Below are 6,000 nucleotides of genomic sequence, written 5' to 3' on the forward strand. Positions count from 1 at the left end.
AAGAAAAAGAAAGGAAAAATTCTCACATTCCATTGAAAGAGGAAGGCTTCCCAAAGGACAGCAGGAAGCAGGAGCTAAAGTTTGGTCTTGAACCAGGTGCTGACCCATGGGGTCGGCAGGTTCCCCTCAGCAGCTGGCTGAGGGGACAGGACAGCCCACATGAGCCAAACACCCAGCACAAACCAGGCCCTCCCAGATGTGTCCCCAAGACTTGTGCCATACGCAGATGAGAAGTTTGCATTCACACAACTTCTGGGTAAGGCCTATAATGTTAGAAGCCAAATTGGGCTGAGTCAGCAAGAACTAAAGGACCTTAGCAGAATCTAATATCACCCCAGACCCACCAAATACCCCCGAGGGACTATTCCATTCCACTGCAGACAGTCCCTGTCAGAAAACATAAATCTTCCAAGACAAGCAGGGCAGAATTAACATCCTAAAGGCTGGCATAATCTGTGAATCAGAGAAACTATGTTCATTCTTATGAAATTGTTAAAGAAGTCCAAGGCAGATAGCATATGGAGCACCGATGTATATGTAGGAGTGTGAGAGATTAGGGAAAGCACCAGTCACAGAGAAAGGGGCTTAAAATATTCTAAAATTGAAGAAACACATAATTCTGAAACTCATGGGTCAAAGAAGAGATCATAACAGGAATTTTAAATCACTTAGAGAAGAATGGTATAGGTAGCTTACTTCAAAATTATCTCATCTCCCTTATTTATTCAAAGCCTCTGAAATATGCCATAAGTGATTATGAGAAATTTATAACTTTAAATATATCAGAAAAAAGAAAGAGGGAAGATTGATGAACTAAGTGTCAAGTTAAAAGTAAGAAAAAGAATCAAACAGTAAACTCAAAGAAAGTAGAAAAAGATTAAACATAAAAACAACTATTGGCAAGGGCTGGGGATTTAGCTCAGTGGTTTCACCACCTGCTGCGCAAGCGCAAGGATCTGAGTTCAATCCCTGGTACCAAAAAAAAAGCTATTGGCAAAAGAAAAATAAACATAACAAACGAGAAACAAAACAAAGCAAAAACTGGTTATTTGAAAAGACTGACAAAATAGTCAAGCCTAATAAAATCTATAAAGAAACGGCCGGGGATTTAGCTCAGTGGTTCCACCTCCTGCCTCCCAAGCGCAAGGTCCCAAATTCGATCTCCGGTACCAAAAAAAAAAAAAAAAAAATCTATAAAGAAATAAAACATCAGAAATGCAAAATATGAACAAAAAACTAACATAATTTAAAAAAAGCCAACATGAAAGAATAAGAAGAGAAATGTTTATTACTTTATACCAATAAATATAAAGGTAAATCAAAACATCCCTAGAGAAATAAAACTTATAAAAACAAATGCATGAAGAAATAAAATCTCTTGATAGTCTTAGAAGTCTTAAGTAAATCAAAGCAGTGATATTAGCAGTAAAAAGTAATAGCTTCCCACTTAGGGGTTTAAAAAAAAAAAGACGAAGCCAGGCCTGGTGGTGCATGCCTGTAATTCCAGCACTCAGGAGGCTGAGGCAGGAGGATCACAGTGAGTTCAAGGACAGCCTGAACTACATAGCAAGACCCTCAGAAAAAAAGATGGGAGGAATAAAGTTTCACAGACAAGTTCTACCAAACTTTTGAAGAAGGGATCATTACATGACTACAGTTGTGTCCAAAGTAAATAAGAAATTACTTCTCCTCTTTTATATTCCCTTATTTATTCTTGAAGGCTAAAATAACTTTAATACTGAAGCCAGACAAGGACACAGCATCAAGAATAAACACAAGCTCATTTCACCCATGTATGTATATGCAGAAATCCTAAATAAAATATAACAAAATAAATGTTAAAAAATCAACACACCAAGGACCGCCAAGCTAGGTAGCTAAATATTGGAAAACAGCTAGGTGTCATTTACTCATTAGTAACTTACTGAAAACATAAAAGGATCATTCTAACAGGAATTCAATAAAATTTACAAGTCATTTACAACTTAATATTACAAACTCAGAGCAAAATGAAATTAGAAAAACGATTACTTAGCTTGAAAAGAGCATCTATAAAAATTCTCTCTCTCTTTTTTTTTTTTTTTAACCAAAATTCTATAATATACAGCATCCTTTCCTGGGGAGTGAGGGTGTCGGAGATTAAGCCTTGGGCCTCCTGCATGCTGAGCAAGTGCTCTATCACTGAACTACACCCTGAGCCCAACTTCATCATGAAGGGGAAATGTTGGAACTGCTCCCTTTCCTTTAAAATAGGGACACAGGAGAAAGGGAGATTGAAGAGGACATCAGAAAATGGAAAGATATCCCCTATTCCTGAATAGAAGAATCAATATAGTCAAAATCAATATAGGGCTGGGGATTTAGCTCAGTGGTTCCAGCGTCTGCCTCACAAGCACAAGGTCCCAAGTTCGATCCCTGGTACCAAAAAAAAATCAACATAATCATATTATTTTTCATTTCTGACTGTATCTCCAAAACTGATATGCAGATTTAGTGTAATCCCAATTAAAATACCTACAGCATTCCTCACAGAACTAAAGAAAACAATCCTAAAGTTCATGTGGAACCAGAAGACAACCAAAATAGCAAAAAGGCAACAAGAGCAAAAAGGGGGACATAAAGTTATATACAAATTTACAGTGACAAAAACAGTAGGGTATTGGCACCAAAATAGAAATGTGGATCAATGGGACAGAATAGAGGATGCAGAAATGACCCAGACACATTCAGCCACCTGATCTTTGATAAAGGGGCCAAACACATGCATTTGAGAAAGATGGCTTCTTTAACAAATGGTGCTGGGAAAACTGTCCATTTGCAGAAGATTGAAGCTATACCCATATCTCTCACCATGTACTAAGCTAAAATCAAAGATCTAAACATTAAAACAGAATCAATTGAACATAAAATAGGTAAAACACTTGAAGTCATAGGCATAGGCAAAAACTTCCTGAATATAACTCCAACTGCACAAGAAATAACACCAAGAGTCAACAAATGGTGTATCAAATTAAAAGGCTTCTGCACAGCAAAGGAAACAACCAGTAGAGTGAAGACAACCTACATAACAGGAAAAATTTTACCAGCTACACCTCAGACAGAGGACTAATATCTAGAATATATAAGGAACTCAAAAAATCAGATTCCTCCAAAATAAAAGAGCCAATCAAAAAGTAGGCAACTGAAATGAATAGTCATTTCTCAGAAGAAGAAATACAAAAGGCCAATAAATCATGAAAAAAATGTTCAACTTCATTGGCCACTGGAGAAATGCAAAAAAACTACACTGAAAGCACAAGGTCCCGAGTTCAATCCCCGGTACAAAAAAAAAAACAAACTACACTGAGATTCCATCTTACTCCAGAAAGAATGGCTAGTATCAAGAAACCAAATAATAACAAAGGCTGGTGAGGCTGCAGTGAAAAAAGAAACCTTTCTACACTATTGGCGGGAATACAAAATAATACAACTATTATGGAGATCAGTGTGGAGATTTCTGGGTTTTTTGGTACCTGGGATTGAATTTAGGACCTTGAACTTGCAAGGCAGGTGCCATGCCATTGAGCTAAATCCCCAGCCCAGAGATTTCTTAAAAAACTAAAAATAGAAATTCTTTTCAACCCAGCTATTTGCCCTCTGGGTATCTTCCCAAAAGAGGTAAAGGCAACATATTACATACATCCATATGAATGTTTATATCAGCCCAATTCATAATAGATTACTTTTGGAAGGAGCCTATATATATGTTCATCAACAGACATGCAAGATAAAGAAAATGTGGTATCTATACATACAGAACACTATTCAGCTATAGTGTGAAATTTTTTTTTTTTTTTTGTACCGGGGATCAAACTCGGGTCCTTGCGCGTGCACAGCAGGTGGCGAAATCACTGAGCTAAATCCCCTGTCCTATTCAGCTATAAAGAAGCATAAATTTAAGAGAGTCAGAGATTTAACTCTGTGGCACTGCGCCTGCCTCAAAAGTGCAAGGTCCCGAGTTTGATCCCTGGTTCTGGGGGGGAAAAAAAGAAGGATAAATTTAAGACATTTGTAGGAAAATCAAAAAGAGAAAGAAAACTACAGACTAGACATAAAGAATGCAGTGAGTAGGGCATGGTGGCACACGACTGTAATCCCAGAATTCTGGAGGCTGAGGCAGGAGGATGACAGTGAACTTGAGGCCAGCTTGGGTGACACAGAAAGACCCTTTCTCAAAAAAATAAAAATAAAAATAAAAATGAAAGAATACCGTGAGAAGGTCTAACATACATTAAACTAGAGTTCTTGAAGTGTGAAAATGGACCCGAAGTAATATGTAAAGAAGTAATGGCTGAAACTTTTCCAAAAACTGATGAAAGTCCTTAATTCAGTTTCCAGAATTTTAGCAAAACACAAAGAGAATAAATAAAGATACTTGCACACTGGCACCTTACGGTGAATCTATAGAAAGCAAGAAATAAACATGAAAACAGAACAATAACAACAATCTTTATAAAACATTTTAGCGAAGCTGAACAGGGAGGTGTGTACCCATGGTCCTATCCCTCTGGGAGGGATGTAAATTTGAGCCTAGAGCTGGAGATTTAGCTCAGTGGCACCACAACTGCCTGGCAAGCGCAAGGTCCTGAGTTTGATTCCCAGTATTGGAAAATAATAAATACATACATACATACATACATACATACCTAAATACATTTGTGCCCAGCCAGACCAAGTTAGTGGCTGAGACCCTGTCTCAAAATTAAAAAAAAAAAAAAATTTAAGGGCTGTGATATAGCCTAGTGAAGGCCCTGGGTTCAGTTCCCAGTACTGAAAAAAAAAGTTAATGCAACAAAATTAAATTTTGATAAAGATACTACAGTAAATAGAGAATTTCCTCTTAAAAAGTGAACAGAATTTGAGTGCAGTTGCTGTTAGCTGATGGTGCAGAACAAGGTGCTCCGAGAAACCATTTACGATTTCCAAACAGTCAGAATTCTTCTGGCATCGTTCCTCTATTTACCAGTCATGTATAACCTAATTCTCCCCAATGAAATATGTGTCACTGTAGTAACAGATTGTACACATGGAGATAATTAAAATACACAACGAGAGCTTATGTTGGGAGAAGAATTAGGAAAAGGGATTTTAAATCCCTGCACTGTTCAAAAGGAGGGCAAAAATATTAACTACCACTAATGGTTAGAAATTAAAGATATGTGTGGCACTCGCAGGATGTAATTATTAGGTTTGCATAATTGCTGTAACGAACAACCCCAAACTCTCAGAGGTCCCAGAATAACCTTCTTGCTCCTGCGGCAGACTCGTGGGGTCTATCCTGCGCAGCCATCCGGAGCCCCCCCTCTGCTCCTGATCCTCTGCGTGGGGGCACTGAGGACGGAGCGGCCGGTGTGCCTGCCAGGGCTGTAAGAGGCAGGTGTCCTTTAGGTCCGCATTCCCAAGGACAGAGGGCTCAAGCAGAGGAACTAGTAAGAGAACGGAAACAGCTTTCAGAGAGAGGCGACATGCAAATGATCTAAGCATGTAGTGAACCAATCCAAAAAGCATCAGGTAAGTAGAGGACCCCCGAGGGTTTCCCGTCCACAGGACACCCTTCTGGCTTGGGACGGCTTCTTGGCCTCTCAGACTGTGCTCAGTTTTCTAAATACAAATTCAAACTGCGACTTAATTTGGAAGGGACGGTACAATGGTTAAATGAAAAGCGTTTTGGAAAGTGCTTAGCACGCCGCCTGACGCTTCAACTGGCCCGTAAAGGTCTATTGTTAAGTACCAGCAACGCGTGCCGTGCCTGGTTGAAATTGCCTTAGTTTACCTGGCCCTGAAGTCCGGAGAGCAAGTCTGAGGTTGGGCTGGGCGTAGAGGGTTGCTAGACTCGCCCAGGCCCCGCCAGCTCCCCACATTGGCTCAGCCCCGCCTCGCCCCGACCTAGCATTGGCTGCGGCCCCGCCCCGCTCCGCGCGAGGCCTCGCCCACACAGGGTGCAGAGGGCGGTTACCTTAG

This window comes from Heterocephalus glaber, unplaced genomic scaffold, assembly GCF_053883595.1.
Source record: "Heterocephalus glaber isolate CG9 unplaced genomic scaffold, H.glaber_assembly_v1.0 deba00001150, whole genome shotgun sequence".
NCBI lineage: Eukaryota > Metazoa > Chordata > Mammalia > Rodentia > Bathyergidae > Heterocephalus > Heterocephalus glaber.